Below are 19,873 nucleotides of genomic sequence, written 5' to 3'. Positions count from 1 at the left end.
AGGTGACAAAATGATAAAGGGCTTGGAAGGTAAGTTACATGAGGAGAGCATGTTCTCCTTGCCAAAAAGGCACTTGAGAGGAGGTGACAGTAGACTTTCAAATGTCTGAAATGCTGCCATGAAGAAGAGGGAGCACACCTTTTCTGTTTTGCTGCAGAGAGCAGGACAAGGACCAATGGTCTGAAGTTGCAGCAAAGTAGATTTAAATTGAATATCAGGAAAAATGTCACTTATTAGAACAGTGAGACAATGAAATAGACTGCCTAGAGGAGTGGTGGACTCTCCATTGCTGGAGGTGTTCATAAAGAGGTTGGATAAATGTTGGTCAAGGATGATCTAGGAATAGCTATGCCTGAAGTGCTCTGTAAAGAGCAATGATTAGAAACCCGGGGCTACCCGCTAGCACTACATGGATTACTTGGAGATGACAACAAGAATTCTGTAGTCTAAAGCTGGCTGAGCAATAGGAGGCTGTGATGTGCCGGCTGTACTTGCCGTTCCCTAGTTACTTGTTGCCACATGGGGCCGGGAAGGAATTTTTTCCCCTCTTGTTGCTGTAGGTGTCAGGGGTTTTTTCTTCACTTTCCTCAGAAGCACTGGGTGTTGGTTGCAGCCAACGCTGGGGATTTTGACTGGGGTGTATCAGTGCTTCTGCCAGGACTAAAACCAAGTGGTTCCTGCCTAGAAGGTCTTGCCCCTCTGCTCAGGGTCAGAGCGATCTCCACATTTGGGGTCAAGAAGGAATTTTACCCTGAATTCAGATTGGTATGGTCTGTGCCTTCCAGTGTAGTGGGAGGCACGTCCCTCTTCCTTGCATCTCTCAAGTGTGTTTTAACAACCTCTGCAGCAGCACACTGAACACTATTGTCCCCCTGCTTTGCTGGTGGCAACTTATGGCACCAAGCCTTGTTGTTGTGTGACAGGGTTGATTATATAGTTTTAATAATAGATGAGACAAAGATTTTCATGGCATTGTTTGGATAGGGGTGATCCTGGCTCAGCCAGGGGGTTGGACTAGATGACCTCTGGAGGTCCTTTCTGGCCCTGCTTTTCTATGATTCTATTCTTCTGTGACCCTGAGCAAGCTGCAGTGACTGGGCTTTGTACACAGCTGGTTGACTTTGAAGTTCATAGGATCTAACAGTTGGGTCCATTCACAGAGGACTGGGACCTGTCCAGAGGAGGGGAACTTGGCCAGCTAGTGACGAACCTTTCACAGGCCAGCTGTATAGTAGAGTTCAGGGATACAGTTCAGACACATCCTCAAGGTCTTGTATAAGCAGGCATACAGGAGTATCTATATAAGATGTAACTTCTGGATGGAAAGCAGTACAGGCAGCCCCTGCTTAATGCTGTTTTGCTCAGCACTATTTCACTATAACACTCACTTTAAATTGATACCTGATTCCACTTGGTGCTCAGCGCGTTTCGTTATAATGCTCATGGTTGCCTTGGGTCATTAAAAACACTTCCGGTCGCCATCTTGGATCATCAAATACTTTCGGTTTCACTTAACGCTCGTTTTTTCAGGAACCAATTAAGAGCGCTAAGTGGGGGTTGCCTGTACTGTGACTGGATTCCATAACCACAGTAGTTCATAGTACAAATGGGACGCAAGTGTTGTGACATTGTGTTATGATTATCTAGAGACAGTGTTTGGCAAAACTTCTAGTAACTATTAATACCTAGCTCTTACCCAGTGCTTTTCATGAGTAGACTTCAAAGTACTTTGCAGAGTGTGAGCTATGTGATTGTATTCAAGAAGGCAAGCCAAAACTTCTTCTGAACTAATAGCACTTGAAAGCTGCTGCCCACCTTTGTTGCTGGCAATGTGAGCTGGATGTTACAGTGGGCAGGGAAGAGACCTCTGAGCTTGACTAAGGTGTATCTGAGCTCTTATGCATGGCCCAGTCAAATTAGGCCAGCCATTGTGAGGCTTTGCTTACTGTAAGGAATGCTATATATAATTCCCAAGAGATCAGCTGTACTGGAGGTGGCAGCAGGGCAAATTATTCATTACAATGCCCAAGCACAGACAAGGCCCCATTGTCTGACTGCCACAGGGAAAAAATCCAGTTTCACAAACTTTGCTGAGCAAGGGAGAAAATAATTATATTGAAAATTAACTCACAAGGGGTATATTCATGGTAGAAAAAGGAGATGATTTTTGTGGAGCTAGGAAGCCAGAGGCAAAAAGCAAGGAGTAAGGTCAGCAGTGTCAGTCTGCACCCCAAAACAACTTCAGGGCAAGCTGTACCATCTGTGGAGACTGGAGTTGTGTGTAGGGAGAACGGAGGGCAGATCCTTAGCTATGGCTGGGGGGTGTGCAGTGCAACCTGAAAGGGGTATGTGCCTAAATTCTCCTTTGCACATCTCCTGTCCTGCAACTCCTGTTTGTATGGCTGTTCCCCAAAAATATGTCAGACTAAGGGGCATTACAACAGCCCAACAAAGGAATTGGGTGCTCGGATGGCATCAGGAGGGGCTGTAGTCATCATCACCAAGAACAATAGCAGTAGTCGAATTCAGCTTCCTCCCTCCCTCCACCCTCATGATCATAGGACAGCAGCAGGCTACATGGCACAGCTAAAAGCTGGGTGCAGCCTGTCCCCATGACGAAAGGCAGCATTGTCCAAATTTGACTTTGAGTGAACTCAGACTTGAAGCATTGCTGAGTTTTGGCAACGTTTTACCTTGCACATTTCCTGTCATGAGTATGACAGTGCAAATATCCAAGTTCGATGTTTACTGAGTTGGGTTGGTTGTGATTGTTCACATGCTTTCAATCTTAGGTTCTTGACTGGCAGACCCATAACCTTTGTAGTCCTGAGCATTAATGGAAACGATTTTAAATCTCCCCCCACACCCCACAACCACCACCACAAAGAAGGGATAGATAATCTTCTTTCTGCAAAATAAGATAACACTTAGGTTTCCCCTTCCAGCTTCAACAAACAAACACAAAATAACAAATAATTAAAGCAGAAGTAGGAACTAAATGTGTAGAAAACTGATAACTTGTTGGGTTTTTTTTTAATTGGATCCAAAGCTAAGTGAAAATTAGTATAAAGCTCACTGTTTTTGTGAACATGCCTACCGGGGGAACTTGTTAATTCGCATATTTACAGTAAGCAAAAACAACTAAAACAAATTGCAATGAGCAGCTATCCAGTGATTTGCTATCTAAGTACAGCGCATAAGTATCTGATGAAGCAAGTCTTCTGATTACAAAAGCTTATGCTATGCTATACATCTCTGATTGAGTTACTCTATAAGGTGCAAATCTACCTTGCCATTGTCTTGTTATCTAAGTGCCAAGCTCTTACAGCTTCTCTGTTTTCCTTTTTAGGTCATCATTACTGACTTTCTGATCTCCTTTATGCCCATCTTTCTGGTAGTAAAAATGTGGGTTGTTGTGCCTTTGACTTTTGATATTTATTTGCTGTGCCCTTTATCTTTCATCACATCAGTTGTGTGCCTCCTTGAAGGCAGCCAGCTACCATCCACTCTGATTCCTTTCACTGTCCAGAGGGTCATTATTTTTTCCCTCATCTCTCATGGAGATTTTAGTTTAGGTCTCTTTGCTGTCTTGAGCTTTTCCTTATCTGACTAGGTTTTATACCATGCTCTTTACCATGGTATCTCAAGAATTTCTCCAGTGAGCCGAAGATTTAGTTACAGTTTCCTGTCAGCTCTTCCTTTGGTCAGCCTTCTTTTTGGCTGACTAATAGGCTGTGCTTTCATGTATTTGACATTTATTTGCCGCCCACCTTGGCCCCAATTCAAGAAAGCATCCCTAAGCAGAACAGCATATTGGCAGGAAAAATAAGCACATACCTAAAATTAAATGCATGCTTGAATTTAGCAGAGGTAGAGTGGATGGCATAAAAAAGCTATCCTGAATCAGGCCATTTAATTTGTCACCCTCTGCTTACTAAGTGCACTGTCCTGGAATGGGGGATGGGGTGTCCTTGTCCTGAAGGGCACCCGCTCTCTAACACTGTTTTCAGGAGTGCATGGGGTTTCATGTTTCACCCTTCTCCTGCTTGTATCACGTTTACTGCGTCATGTCCTAAGGACAACTGTGCTCCAAGGTCTGTCCTGTTCAATTGAATAATTGCTGCCATAGCTAAGCACAAGATAAATGTAATTCTGGCTATGAATTTTGCAAGCCAATATGTGAATTAGCAGGGTAGGTACGGGGAGAAGAAAGACCCCAGGTCCTCTATATATTGTGAGGCTTCAAGGATGAAGAGGATGAATTAGTGAAAAAAATTAAGCTGTGATTTTTCAGAGAGGCCTGCAGTAGTTAAGGGCTCAACTTCCACTGAAAGGCAACAGGAATTCAATACCTAACTTCCAGCCTCATCGCAACCCTCCCGCCCCCAAACAAAACGAAACAAAAGCACACCAAAAAACCCAGAGCTCTTATTCTGACGGACTCCAGGACTTGCTTCAAGCTCATGGTGTGAACCCCTCTGGGACAGAGTTGTGCTGTGCCTCTAACAGAGAAACTCCTCATATGTCTCAGTAGGAAACTGGGGATTTTAGAGGGGCTAAAGTAAGCCTGGTATTTGTCCCCAGTGGGACAGAGTCGGACTGGTTTGCAAAGAAACAAATGGTGTCAGTGCAACCAGGACTCTGGATAGCATGAGATCCCATTCCTCCTGCATTGCCTGTCCCTGCAGGGAAAGAGTGCAGTTAGTATCTGTGTCCTTTCACAGGCTTCTGGAGATAGGCATGTCCCCAGGCACATATTCAGATGCTGGACTTTTGAGACAGCTGGGCTCCTCCTCACCTGTGCCTTTCTTTATCCATCTCTCAGGAAACTGGATTGAATCCAGGGCTTGGGTGGTTATAAGCAGTCTATAAGTTTGCTTAGTGGATTTTTCCAGGGCTTGATCCTGCAGGGACAGAGGCCAGCTGGGTTGTAATGGGAGGCAGAGAAGAGGCTTCTGGAAGGAAAGCCCCAACGGAGGACAGCTCTGTACTAAGGACTGTGACCCAACAAGGAACTGGGAAAAGATCTTAGTTTTTTTTTCCCCACAGTACTTTTACCAAACAAGAATCCAATGGGGAATTTTAGCGAGAGATCCATTTCCCTTTCCCCCTACTGGAGACTAACGGGATAGAGGGGGAAACTAAGGCAGTAGCACGGTTAGAAATGAGGCTGGGTATGTCTAGCTTCAGTGCCATGTAGGAAAGAGAATTTGTTTATTTCCAGGCATTTGCAGTCCATCCTTATTATTGGCAGGTGGGATTATGACATTAGAGGAGACTTAGCACAACATAGAGCTCATTTCAGTTCCAGAAACTATTGTATTCTGATTAATACGTTGTGAAAACTATACAAAATGGTGCTTGTTGCACCTAATATTCTTTGCCATCATTGTTACTTCCTAGCTGGAAAAAAACTGTTGTTGTGCTTGTTAAAGGCAAAGTTTAAAATGAAACAGCTCTGCTTGTAGTAATAGTACTGCTGATGTCAGTGAAGTGATGTAGTCCTTTTATTAGACTAACACTAGCTAGTCACAGGAAGCATAAATTAGAGGCAGTATAGCTGCACAGCACACGATTTCTTGGACTTTCAGCTGCTTTGAGCAGAGACTGATAATTATTGTGTTCTCTAAGGTACTGAGCACACTCCTGGTGCTCCACAGAGAGGAGGGAAATCCAGCACTCCAACCTGAGCATCTTTAGTCTGGGTTTGTAGTAGTTATTTGTGGTCTGCTCTTCTCCTTAATTATTGCTCTCTAGAATGATAAAGCACAAGATGAAAGGAAATGAAACAACCAGGCTTATTAAGGTTAATTCCAGAACTGTTAGTTAAGAATGTACAAGTTATGTGGCTGACAAACCTAAATAGACAACACTCAAAGAACAGCAATGTAAATTATGGCTTACATCCTCCCAGTGAGTGTTGCAAAGCAAGCAAAGGGAAGAGGTAGACACAAGAAGGCATGCACCCCTCAAGCCAGTTTTCCCAGCTAATCTCTGGAGAATCTCTGCCCGGAAGTGAAGTCTCTTGGAGCCCTGTCCATCTAGACCCGTTCAGGGAAAAAGTCTTGCCCCCACTGTTGTAAAGGTTTAGGCTTCTGCTATTTCAGGGGCAACCTCCCTGTTCCTAGAAGAAGACAGCAGTTTTCAGGACACTTAGCTGCATAGATCTGGAGAAATACATCTACTGGCAAAGCAAAGAAATGCAGCAAAAGGGTAGCCATGAGGATCAAACTGGGATACTGAGTTCCTGGGGCCAGCATACATGTCTGATGGCAGAAAAAAGCAGTGCAGTTGTCCAGGCAGGTGGCACACTGATATGGGACAGTGATGCACCAATGCAGGCTAAAAACAACACAGAAAGCTAGCTCCTACAGCCCAGAGGCTAATGTAAACCAGGTGGGAGAGGCAAGGAGGCACAGATTCATGTGAAAAACAAGGTATTAACTTTAATGGTGGTTGTCAAGGTGGCATGACTCCTCATACTGCCTAAGGGCAGATACAGTAATGTGTGCTTGTACCTCTGAGCTTATTTCAGAGTGGCCTCTGCAGGATGTATGTAATGTCTGGCCATTCCTGCAATAGCCACACCTGTTTTTTCACCTGGTCACTCCTAATAGGCCCAGGTGGTGCCAAGGCCTCATACTGGCTTTTAGTTTAAGGAACAGTTTCTCCTTTGTGTGGCCTTGCAGAAGCAAGCAAATCTGCATCTGGGAACAGCTGCTGGGAGGTGAGAGTACCCCACTTTCCATGCATGATATCTCCATTGGGGCAACAATGTTCACACACTTTCATGGTTGCACAGAAATGAATAGATAGGACAATCACCCTATTGGTTATGTGCAGGGGAACCAGCTCTTACCTGCCTCTGGCTCTGAGGAGCTGTCCAGCCTTCTTTTTTCTAACCTTGTTTTTGCCCAGGAATCTGCCTCTGGGTGGTTCTTGTAGCCATGTAGAAAACCCTTCCCCCCCTTAATGTCTCACAAAGGAGACATTATCAACATCTGATCAGGGCAGGTGTTTAGGAAGCCTTCTGTTTTCCCATGTGATTGTGTGGATTGCCTAGTCCATGGTGAGGAAGGAGTTAGAGAGCTGCTGGGTGGGGCTGTTTCTGCCCAAGTAGGTATGCTTGCAGACAATGCAAGCAGAGACTGGTATTAAAAGGGGGGAAAGTAAGGCTCTCAGTGCTGACTGAGCCTGGCTCCTGAGCAAATGTCCTCTGAGGAATCATATGTCCCCTGTGTCCTTTTCTACCCTAGTTTAGACATCACCTCTGTGAATTCAATCAAATGCATTTCCAAGAAGTGTTTTTCAGCTCTAGACTACTTTCCAGCTGGAGACCTCCCTACTTCATATACAACTTTTCTGCATGGCCTCCAGCTACTCACCTTGCACTTAATCAGAGGCCTTCTGTGAGCATAGCTGCTTCTGTTAGTGGCCATTATGATCTAACTATATTGAAAACTTGAGCTCATGCAAAGTGGTAACTCCACTGTGGCCTAACAAGGTTGTCAAATGCTTTGAATCAGCTTTGTAGAGAATACTGGAATGTGTTAGGAATTGGTTTAAAGGGAACGCCATAATCCAGGCAGTGTTAGGGGCCTAGGAAGGGATGAAAGATTCATTTTTTGAACAAACTGAGTCCTACCTGTCTCTGTATCTGTAATGTTTCCATAACTAGTATCTGCATGGATAAGACCAAGTGTGTTCTATCTATATTGGGAAAGTGTTGCATTATATCACAGTCTCTTGCCATTGAAAACTCTGTGATGGAGATAAACCTTTTTCTGAAGCATGATTAATGTGAATATAACACACATTTGGGTCTCATTTCACAGGCCTAATCTGATTGGGACATAATTAGTGCAGTACCCAGTTTTAAAATGTGTTGTGTTGACTGTGAAGATGGAGCCCAAATAAATTAAAGGTAGGACTAATCTGTTTTTACTAATGCTTATCTCTGCTGAGTAGTGAAGAGTCTCTAGCCAAAATCTACAAAGAATGTATGTTCTTAGGTTGCTATGGAGAGTCCTCAGGTCTGAGAGCATTTGGCCACAGATTTTACATCACATCTATTGCCTCACAGCTAGCTGTAATACCATAGTTCATCATACACCGGATATCCTCATGCCTGGGGCACAATATGAGTCTAGCAAATTCTGACTTCCTTCAGCCATCTAAGAACTGCAGCGATAACTGTACTTTGCTACACAAGTTATGTATAATGATTCAGAAAATATTTCACTGCTAGTTTTTTAACTGTTTTAACATAACAGCATGCATTTCATTGACACTGGAGTTGACCTTCAGCTGGTCACACCATGAGCCCTGATACCAGGCCTGGGGGCTGTCAAAATATGAGTTCTATTTTTAAAAGATGGAACATTTTTATGGCTTGTTTCCCATTTTATGTCTGCATAGATTTGGTGCACATGTAGCACCCTTCCCATTTATGCCCGATTAACATCTGAACTGCTGCACAAGTATAATGTGTAGAAGGAGTCATTTTGTCCTTATTCGCCACAATTCCTCCCCAGCTACTTAAGTTCTTTTCTGGATTGTTTGTTTCTTTGTTTATAAGCTAAACTAAATCAGGAACGGTGATATAACAATGTCCTCTTCAGATGCATTAGAAAGTGAAGACATCTGCCTAGCTTCTCCCTGGAACCCCAGGCAGCAGGTTCTAGGTGTGCTTGGGTCAGAATCTAAACGTTGCATGTCAGTCCAGTGCCAGAAGGCATTGAGAAGGACTCAAGGTTGGATTGAGAGCCACATTTAAGAGGGTCTTTTGAATGCCCCAATTTACTGTAGTGGTAATGGAGAGAAGAAGAAACAAAAAATCTTATGGGGAAGAACCTAAATCCAGGTTGGCAGTCTTAATGTGAGAAACTGTGCACTGAGGATGGGAAATTTTCCCAATTCCCTCAGAAGATACTCAGTGAATTTTTACTGGAGTGAACAGAAGCCAAAGTCTGAGGCTAAAACATCTGCCCACAGCAGGTATCCCACATTGTGCTGGGAGTGGCAGTGCCTCAAATGATCCTGGGCACCAGCACCCTGCTTTTGGTGCAGCTCTTGACAAAACCCGCTCTTTGTGCCTGCTCTGAACACTGCCTGCCTGTTTGTCAGCACCTGCCACAGTTTGCTCTATATTTATGCCTTCAGCATTGCCTCTCACAGTTTAGCCATTCCTGTGTCTATGCCCTTGGGCTCTTTGTCAGTTTAATTCAATAAAAGTTATTTCTAAAGTATCATCTTCACTATATTACCCTAGTAACTCTGTTGTGTAAACAGAATGAGTCCTGCTGTCTAATCCCCTGTACTTCTCTTGCATCTGAGAAAAAGGTATATGGTATATAAACTGTACAGCACTTAAGCTGTAGAAGGGAGATGTAAAATACTGCAGGACAAGCCTGTGTTCCCTTTCTCCTCCATCCAGTTTCCCCTCATCTTGTGTCTGCTGCTTCCAGTTCTGAGAAAAAATGAGCTAAAGGGGAGCAGCCATTGGAACTTGCCTGAATCAACATCTGGGAAGGATCAGGAAGATAACCATTAGCTTAGCAGAGACGTGTCAGAGCTCTGTTAGGAGTCAAGGGATCTGTTTTTATTTTATTCTTCAAGAAAATAAAATGTCCTATTACTGCTGGTTTCTCGGTCTGTGGGGGACAGCTGAAACAAAAACATCTGCACTTTTCATGTGGCCTTCATAAACAAACCAAAAAAGCAGCCCAGCAACCACCAGGGGAAGTGACAGCTGGCCCATAGGGTAGAACTTAAAGCAACCGGCACCTTTCCATATCTTACCCTAACTGTGCTTTCCGTGCTGCCTGGAAACTTTCAGTTTCTACTGTTAAAAAGGGCTGAATTGCGGGTATTAGAAAAGCAAAATCTAGTGAAAAGAAATAATTAAAATATTAAGGGTTAGATTCTCTGGGTTGCTGAGACTAATGTGCTGAGACTTTAATGTCAGCGATAGCAAGTAGTGACTTGCCCTTGTGGAGGAGGCAGTCTCGGTGCAGCAGGAAGATGGTGGAGGTATGTTTAGTAATACTGCCTCCAAGCATATAAAAATCATGAGTCAGGTCCATAACAAACTGTCTTAAATTATGGAATTTTAAAAGTATGGATTTTGTTTTTTGCCTAGGTTTTTGTGCCTTTAAGGAATGTTAAAGTCACATTTCCAAGTTCTTTTTCTGTAAGACTAATGTTTCAATATTTACACAGACAGGTTGCTAGCCATATTAGTCTGAAGTCAGGCAGAAGGCAGGGTACTTTTCACCTTATAGACTAATTTAAAAATGTATATAGCACAGGCTTTCATGACCTGGAGCCCATTTCATTAGATGCTGTGAAAGGACATGCACAGACCAATAAAATGGAGAGAGTGATTTGAATACAAAAGGTGGGAAGGGAGGAGGGTGAGAGAAGGGGGTGGGAGGCAGCAAACAAGAAAAAAAATCATAGGAACAAAGCTAGTCCAGGTAACAAGTAAGAATCCATGCTCCCTGGTTAAACCATACTTAATGCAACCCAGGCTATGGATAATTTCTTGTTCTACAATTTTCCTGTTCAAAATGCTTTTTAAAATATTGCTGCCTGAGAACAGCCAGCCTGAGATCAGCAACGGAGTGCCCAGGGAGATTAAAGTGTACTGCCACAGGCTGTTGTTTCTTTCTTCAGCTGATGTCATATAATTCATTCTTACATGAAGAGATCATGTAAGATCTGTCCGATGTAGACAGCAAAGAGGCATTGTAAGCAGGTGGTGGTGTATATGACAGTGGTAGACTTGAAGGTGAATGAACCTCGGATATTTTATACTCCTTGTTATTTGGTCCAGTGATGATGTGGTCTATATTGATGTGGCACAGTAGGCATTTGGGTCTGTTGCAAGACCTTGGTGAGGATAGGAGTTAGTCTGTTCCTTGAGAGACATCTGTCACTTTAGAGATGCCATTTGAGGTTGTTACTTACAGCCCTCAGCTTGTATACCTGGGGTAGGCAACATTTTGCTTGGCACGCACACCTCAGGGTGGATGGCAGGGAAGGTGCCAGTGGCCCGATCCTTGCTCTTGGCTGTTACAGAGCAGTGGTGCTCAACCTCTGGCGTATGGGCCAGATGCAGCCTACAGAGCTATGTCATCTGGCCCACAGGTCTAGAAAATTGGCAACAGAAGAGCAGGGGGCATTAATTACTGCTTCCCTGCTGCCAAATTTCTGGACCTGTAATAAGCCCTGTGGGCTGGATGACATGGTCTTGAATGTAGGACTGGATCTGGGAGCATGGTGCCAGGCCAGCACACCATATCATACCTTTGGACCAACCTGGCCCTGGGATCCAGTCCATGAACCAGCCCTGTGCCCCACTTCTGGCCAATGGGGCTAGGTAAGTTGAGCACCACTGGTATAGAGATTTGAAGTCTAAGAGCTTGTCTGCATTATGGGGCTGCTGCTGGCATAGCTGTGTTAGTAAAGATGTAGCATATGGCAGAAGAGGCTTTTCTCACAGCATAGTTATACTACCTTCCTGGATGAAAAAAAAAGCTAAGCCCTCTTCTGGCATGGCTATATCCAGATGGTGTTGGTGGGGAGGGGGAGCTTACCAATATAGCTACATTAGCTACAGCAGCATTTCCCTACCCTTGTGGGTTTGCACCCCATCATAGGCAAATGAAGTTTACTCGTGCCCTTTTCTTGCACCCCTATACTTCAGTCACAAGCATTTCCCAGAAGGGAAGTGGCAGCAGCAGCTGAAGTACAGGGTGGGGGCAAGAGAATCAGTAGAGAGGAAAGTGGTGGGTGGCACCTGAACTTGGGGTGGGGCACCACTGATTGCCTAGGGACCTTTTGGGCCCTGGCACAGGAGTATGCCCCATAGCTTGGGAAAAGGTGAACTAGAGGATATGCAGATTTCAAGCCCCGGGCTGATTGTAGCTATGACAACAGAACTTGGTTTGTGCTCCAAAGTTCTGTGCTACAAAGCCTGTGTTTCTCCCGGCAGAGTAACTTAGGAGATTGCATTAGTGGTGAGAGCAAGTGAGGTCTTCCTCCCTGGTGACCTGATGATTCAGTTCTGAGTACCTCTTAAAGCAGCTCCATTGGAACACAAAATCCTCAGGCATCACAGGGCACGAAGCAGGAAAAGTTACAAAGCAGAACAATCACCTGCTTGTCTGCTGCATGTCCCTTCTGGCCTGGTTATCAGAGTTGTTGAGTCCTAGTGAATTTACTTTTTGTACACAGAGACGCACAGCAAGTACAGGGAAAACAGACTGGGCCTTTTATTAGGCCAGCTTAAACTTGTTCAGTATTTCTAAAAATCACTGCCTACTTATACTTAGCCTCTTAAATCAGCTTTTAGGTACTTAAATAGATGGTCTGGTTTTCAAAATACCGAGGCTTCAACATCTCTTGCTGGAAGGGAGAAGCAGATTGGGTGCCCAACACTTTTGCAAATGAGGCCACTTCTTAAGGTGCCTACATATGGAGTTAGACTTCAGTATCTTAAAACTTGGCCTTATTTTTCCTCCCAAAGAATGTAAATCTCTCCCATTCTCCAGCCCCATCCTAATTTTCAGAAATGTCACGTTTCTGAAAAAAGCTTGAAGATTATTCACCCTGCACTTCATGCCTCTTTACACACATATAAGAAAAATGTACCAAGGGCAGGAATACACTTTGTATACATGGCTGAAATTTTGAAGAGTTGTTCTTTTATAATACAAATAAAAATACTAAGCAAATGACAAAGACAGTGCATAGCCCAGCCACATCAGTGTCCTGAGCTGCAGAGGAACCAAGCTTCTGCAACTCCAGTAAGAGCAAATGGAATTTGCCAGTGCTCAGCAGTTCTTAGTAATAAGACCAAGGCGTGCACTTCTGACATTTTCTAAGAGTGACAGGAGAAGAGCCAGGTGGAGGGAGCATGATCCCACATTCCCTGCCTGATCCATTGATGCAAAGAAGAGCTTTGTGTACATTAGGGGCTGGAAATTCAAGAACAAAGCTAGGATAGCATTGACATGAAATTCACAGAGCTCTAACTTTATTGGTCTGTGTTCTCCTTTTGAGATCCATTTATCAGGATATTTCAACAAGGAAAATATGTTCTGATTTAAATAATTCACAAAGTGTCCCTTTTGCCTTGAACCCTTGAGTAGTTTTATTGAATTCTTTTCAAGACGATGTTTCTTAAACAAACAAACAAAAAAACAACCAACCCCCGCAGAAGGTTGTGGGCAACAGTTTTCAGATGTATAACTTGCTTTGTTTACAGGCATTTGTTCTTTCTCTGTATTTATGATGTCTAATATGAGGCTCACCATTGAAGCAACACAACTGGAGAAAATAACCGCAGAGGAATTATATAGCCAATCATTGTGCAATATCCTCTTTGAAGAGGCAAAATCCATGCCCCCAGTGGTGAGAATGAAAATCCCAGTGCCTCTCATTATTATAGTACACTAGCACCTGTAGGTTTTAGTCAAGCTTAAGGATGCATTGTGCTGGGCAGTGAAAACATATTAGGAGACTGGTCCTGAAAAATATACAGTGTAAATTAAGCCAGGATTTTTGGCTGTAGATGTAAAACACAGGGAGGGGGATGCAGGTTATAGGAAAGAAAGCTGAGGTTAACAATAGGCGTATGTGGCTCCATGGGCTATCCATGTGTATAATTTAGTCTTTTATATAAATAACAGACTTTTATATAAGGCAGAAGGAAGCTTCAGCAGGTTACCTGCTTGATTGCCATTATTAGGCCATTTAGGTACCATTTCAAAGCCAATGTGAGCTTAGTGGGTTTGCCATTTGATTCTGGGTGGTCCAAAAATACAGGCCCGTTTCCCTTAATTGCATTGTTTATTGGACGGTGAGTCTGAGTATAGTGCAGCCAGTTCTAATGCCCCAGGCTTTAGTCCATACCAAAATCCTAGTTTTTAAGATGGATGCAAAAGTTCTGCATTGTTTTTTTTTTACTTTAATTTCTTATAGTTTTAATGTTAGAGCCAGCAAATCTAGCCCTTCACATGGTTTCCCAACACAGCTTTCCTAACTATATAGTTGATCCAATAAAAGACATCACAAAAAAACCCATTGCCTTTTATACTAATTAATGCAGGCAGAGCACCATGTTAACATGATTGGACTGCTACCAGTACTCAGCATGTCTATATGTCAGCATGTCTGCTTGTCAAAAAGACCAGCAAGAGGCTGTTGATTGTTACCTTGTTCTCTGCTGCAGTAAGATCCAGGAGAAGGCTGTTATACTAAAGGTATCTCATCTGCTACTTGACTGAAACCAGAAAAAAAACCTTCATTTAAAAGTCAGAAAATAAATGTAAAATTTCAGGCACATTACTGTACTAGATTGCACTGGAGAAAACTTGTGAAATTTCATGTTGGCTATTTGTCTTAGAATCATAGAATTGGACTGTTTGAAAGGACCTCAAGGGTCATCTGGTCCAAATGGATTTGCAGGAGCTCTTATTCCTAAGCCATCCCAAACAAGTGCTTATCCAGCCTATTCTAGACAATCTCCAATAATAAAGCAGATTCCACAACATAAAAATGTGGGAAAGTTTTGGATTTCCTGAAAAATGTTGGCAAAGCAACTATCAGAAACTTCAGCATTCTTCTCCCCCCTAGTCGCTTTTGATAGGTCTTAATTTGCCACTAATATTTCAACTGTTACCCATCTTTTAATTTAAATAATTTGTCTAACAGGCAAACATTTCCAATCACATATTTCAGTATCCTTGTGCTCAGAGTTCACATAAACAAGAAAAAATAATTGCAGCTGAACAAGTTATCCTACGTAAACATCTCAGCTGTCCCTCATATTGGGAGACATCAGACATTTAAGCCCCAAGATTACACACATATTTTCTGTCTCCTCTCTCTTATTGTCAGACCTCAGAAACAATCATGAGATGGAAGAGGAAGGGGAGAGCACCTTTTTAGCACAATCCCTGACTGGTTAGGATGCTTATCCAGGGAGCAGAAAATCCAGGTTGTAGGCCCCACCCTTCATCCAGAGGAGGTTTGAACCTATGGCTTCCACTTTCCAGCAAAATATCTTAACCATGAGGCCATGGGCTAAATATTACTGTGAAGTGTCCTCCACCTCTCCTCTTGAAGATGGTCTATTGGGGAGCCAAGAGGGGAGAACTATGGGGTTCTAAGGGGAGCAAACCAATGGAAGTGCAACTCAGTGAGATAGTACAGAAGCTATCTTATTGGTATGTATCCATTTTATCCAATGACTATTAAATGCAAAATGCAGAAGCACTGTTGAAGGGAAGGTTCTCCTCCATTTTTTATGACTTCACATGATTTCCATGCTTCCCAGGGGGAATAGGTTCTAAAATCTGCCTTCCTGGCCTAAAATGGCACTTACACTGCTATCTTAGCCACATAAACACTACTTACTAAAGGTGGAGTTGGATTTGGGCCAAAGAATCTAGCTCTTCCAATTGTACTGCATGTGTCTGAATGATACATTAGTGTTGTCTTAGTCTGCAGAGAAACTGAGTAGCTCTGAGAAAGATGAAATGCCTCTATTATTTCTCACAAAGATATTAAGGTAGGAACTTAAGGGTGCTTAGAAACTTTGATATTTTGAACCCTTTTACTGCTGGCTCATTTTAGCGAGGTTAAATATCACAGGAACATAGTTTGGTGAACTGCTGAAGATATATTGGGTTATTCCTCTGGGTCTTTCCTTATAGCATATCCAGATATGCAGGATTTTGACCAGGCTATGTTAGTATTCTGATCCTGTGATTATGCCGGTGCATAATCTAAGGGGTATGATGAATCTCATTTTGTTCACCAGGCTTTTCACGAGGTTTTTTTGGGTTTTTTTTGAGTGATCAGTTCTAACACCTGGGGTTTGGAATGAGCCATTTAAGACAGAATAGTTACCAAGGAAGGTAGAAAGAAGGCCATCAGAAGAGATGTAAAGTGGGGAAGAAGAAGGTAGAGGGTAGCTATTGGGAATCAGAACATAGGGTGTAGCAGTTAGCAGGGGAGAGGCATGGTAAGTGGCAATTGCATCTTACCTTGCATCTTACCTCTTTTTGTTTAGTTTTTGCCATGTGTAATTTGGGCTCCTATACTCTCCCTTGGGACTCTTGTGGCTTTAAGCCACAGCTCTGAATGGAAAACAGTGTGTAGTTGCACAATTCCTTCTGAGCCCACAGGGGAATGTATTCACTGCTATGCCTTGCATACGCACACTTTTACAGTAACTCAGGTTTGCTGGCTAGAGCAGAGGGGAAGGGGTAAACTTTCTAGCCTCCCCACACACTTGGATGCAATCGTCCCTGTGTTTAGGAGAGTGTAGGACAGGAACTGCATACCTAAGCAGGCACTAGCTACTACTGGGGCTCTACTACTGAGCCTTTTGGCTGTCTTGGTCCATGGAGATACTTGCCTCTTAGGTGTTCACTTCTGCAGTTACCTCCACACAAAATCTTATTGCCTCTGCAGAGCACAATTCAAGCCCCATCCTCCTTCCAGAGAAAAGTGCAAGTCCCATCTCCCTGCCAAGGCCTACCAAGGGCTTATCTCAGCAGCACTGCACTGATGGGGAAGGCTAGAAACATCCCAGAGATGATCCTGCAGTACCCCAAAGTTGATGATGGTGTCTCAACCTTTTCAGATGCGAGGCACCTTTGGATAGACTTGGTGTACCCCTTGGAAAATGCCAGCTCTTAGTTTTCATTCTGTTATTGAGTGCAGATAAATAACAGAGCTATTTTTCTGTTGCCAAGAACTGAGAAAGTCTGCAACTATGGATTTCTATTTTAAATTGTTGGGCTTATCTTGTGAATCAGGTCTGCACACCTCACAGTGCTAACATTGGATGGCACCACTGTGGCACCCTTGAAAGGATCTCAAGGTACTCCTGGTTGAGAATCCCTGGGTTAGATGATGGTTAGGATGGTTTGCATAGGGATAGGGGTACTCAATCCCTGGCCTGCAGGCCAAGTAAGGAGTCATTACATGTGGTCCACAAGGCTTCCCTATGAGGTGGGAAATATGGTGGCAGGGGAACAGTGGCCATTAATATGGTCACTATCACCCTGCCAAATTTCTAAACCCCAAGCCCTGTGTGCCTGGTTGCAGCCAGGACGTGTCCCCTTCCCCCCATCTGGACTGGGCCACATCCTCTTCCCTTCTGGGGCTGGGATGTGGTGGGGCTACCCCCCCTGCCCCCTTCCACTTGTCCAAATGGTGCCCATTGCACTAGGGCCAGTGCCAGATCAGGGATGGGACCAGCCATGGAAAAAGGTTGAACACCACTGTATAGGGATACTCCTGTCTCAGGCTATAGATGAAAGATCATAGAATCGTAGAAAATTAGGGTTGGAAGGGATCTCAGGAGGTCATCTAATTCAAGTCCCTGCTCAAAGCAAGACCCAGCCCAACTAAATCATTCCAGCCAGGGCTTTGTCAAACCAGGCCTTAACAACCTCCAAGAATGGAGATTCCACCACCTTTCTAGGTAACTTGTTCCACCCTCCTAGTGATAAATTTTTCCTAATATCCAACTTAAACCTCCCTTGCTGCAACTTGAGACCATTGCTCCTTGTTCTGTCATTTGTCACCACTGAGAACAGTCTAGCTCCATCTTCTTTGGAACTCCCCTTCAGGTAGTTAAAAGATGGCTATTGCTATCAAATCCCCTCAGTCGTCTCTTCTCCAAAGTAAATAAGCCCGGTTCCCTCAGCCTCGCCTCATAAATCGTCTGCCCCAGCCCCACAACCATTTTCATTGTTCTCTGCTGGATGGACCCTTTCCAACTTGTCCACATTCTTTCTATAGTGGGTGGCTCAGAACTGAAAACTACTCCAGATCATGAATGTCACGTGCCCCCTGTGGCTGGGGGAGCATAGCAAGCTCTGGCAGGTGGTGGTGGCCAACAGCGATCACAGACTGCCCACGGATGCTGCCAGTGGGGTCACTGGTGGGGGTGGCGAGTGGTGACTGCCCACAGGCACCACCGGCAGTGTCAGCAGTGCCTTTTCGTAGGGGGGCACATGCACCTGTGTGCACCCCCTACGCATCACCAATGCTCCAGATGTGGCCTTACCAGTGCAGAATGACTTCCCTCCATCTTCTGGCAACTCTCCTACTAATACAGCCCAGTATGCTGTTAGCCTTCTTGGCAACAAGGGCACACTGCTGGCTCATATCCAACTTATTGTTCACTTTAACCCCCAGGTCCTTTTCTGCAGAGCTGCTGCACTGCCAGTCAGCTCCCAGCCTGTACTGGTGCATGGGATTCTTCCATCCGAAGTACAGGACTTTGCACTTGTCCTTGTTGAACCTTGAGATTTCTTTTGGCCCAGTCCTCCAATTTGTTGAGGTCGCTCTGAATCCTAGCCCTGAACCCAGTATATTTACTACTCCCCGCAGCTTAGTATCGTTTGCAGACTTGCTGAGGATGCACTCTATCCCATTTTCCAGGTCGTTGATGAAAATATTGAACAAAACTAGCCCCAGGACCAACCCCTGGGTCACTCCACTTGATACTGGTTGCTAACTAGACATCAAGCCATTGATTACTACCTGTTGAGTTGGATGATCCAGTCAGTTTTCTATCTACCTTATAGTCCATTCACCCAACCCATACTTCCTTAGCTTGCTTGTGAGAATGTTTTAGGAGACCATATCAAAAGCTTTGCTAAAGTCAAGGGACACCACATCCAGTGGTCTCCCCACATCCACTGAGCCAGTCACCTCATCACAGAAGGCAATTAGTTGGTCAGGCATGACTTGACCTTGGTGAATCCATGCTGACTGTTCCTAAAAAACCTTCTATAAGAGCTTAGAGATTGATTCCTTGAGGACCTGCTCTATGATTTTTCCAGGGACTGAGGTAAGGCTGACTGTAGTTCCCTGGATCTTCCTTCTTCCTTTTGCCCTTTTCCAATCTTCTGGGACTTCTGATTGCCACAGGTTTTCAAAGATGATGGCCAGCAGCTCTGCAATCACATCAGTCAACTCCCTCAGCACCTTCATATGTATTGCATCTGGCCCGGTAGCCTTGTACAGGTCCAGCTTGACCTTGCGTGTGAAGACCAAGGTAAAAAAAGCATTGAGCACTTCAGCCTTTGCTGCATCATCTGTCACTAGGTTGCCTCCCCCATTCAGTAAAGGACCCACACTGCTGGATCTTCCTCTTGCTGCTAAACAGGATCCCTTCCTTTCCAGCTCCACTCCCCTGCCAGTGAGGCCTATTTAACACATAAAGTTAACATGGGCTCAATGCCCACGGAGCAAGGGTTAGCCTGTTAGTAGGGGGGACTACTGCATGTACGCTGACTGAGTGTGGGGGGCAGCTAAAGAGAAAACAGGGACGGGAGTGAGGTCAAAGGTTCAAAATGAGTATACCGAGAACAGAGCACACTGGGCCTCAGATGAGTCCAAGGAGCCAGTGGACGCCATCCAGGGAAACTGCCCAGAGATGACTGGAGCAGGGAGAGGAAAACTGTCCCAGCCAGAGCCTCCTTCCCCATCAGGTAGATGGGGCGCTTGGCTAGGGCTGGCGGAGGTTGAGTGGGAGGCTGGGGAGGCGGTGGATGGGGGGCTTGCGAACACAAAGGTACAGGAGTCCTGCAGCCAGAGCCCGAGCAGGCGTGCTGGAGGAGGGGTCCCCCCAGCTGACAGAGGGGACCTGTGCGAGCCAGCCCCAGCCCCCAGGGGCTCGCCAGCAGCATCAGGCCCCGGGCGGCGGCTCCTCTCGCCAAGGACGCCCCAAGGGCAACGCCGCGGGCCGAGCGGCGCCCCCTCTGCCAGAGGCGGGGGGGCGCTCCCGCCCGCTGCAGCGCCCGCTCCCTCCGCTAGGGCCTGCTTGTGCTTTGCCGCC

General features: G+C 44.8%; 1 protein-coding gene and 1 long non-coding RNA gene across 2 annotated transcripts in view; both read left to right on the top strand.

Annotated features, from left to right (window-relative positions):
• Positions 1-7,681: 7,681 nt before the first annotated feature.
• Positions 7,682-9,474, top strand: LOC109320929. The gene is made up of 2 exons (XR_002103884.1): positions 7,682-7,924; positions 9,437-9,474. It is a non-coding gene; the product is annotated as an uncharacterized LOC109320929 (long non-coding RNA).
• A 5,455-nt stretch (positions 9,475-14,929) lies between these two features.
• MAPKBP1 (mitogen-activated protein kinase binding protein 1) overlaps positions 14,930-19,873 on the top strand; it is a 130,863-nt gene continuing 125,919 nt past the window's right edge. Inside the window, exon 1 of the mRNA XM_019551467.1 lies at positions 14,930-15,236. The gene's annotated coding sequence lies outside the window, so the exon portion shown is untranslated. The remainder of the gene's footprint in view (positions 15,237-19,873) is intronic.

Source organism: Crocodylus porosus, unplaced genomic scaffold (assembly GCF_001723895.1).
Source record: "Crocodylus porosus isolate Cpor-Errol unplaced genomic scaffold, CroPor_comp1, whole genome shotgun sequence".
Classification (NCBI taxonomy): Eukaryota; Metazoa; Chordata; order Crocodylia; family Crocodylidae; genus Crocodylus; species Crocodylus porosus.
Note: the sequence above shows the minus strand (reverse complement) of the source record. Positions and strands in the feature narration are given on the sequence as shown.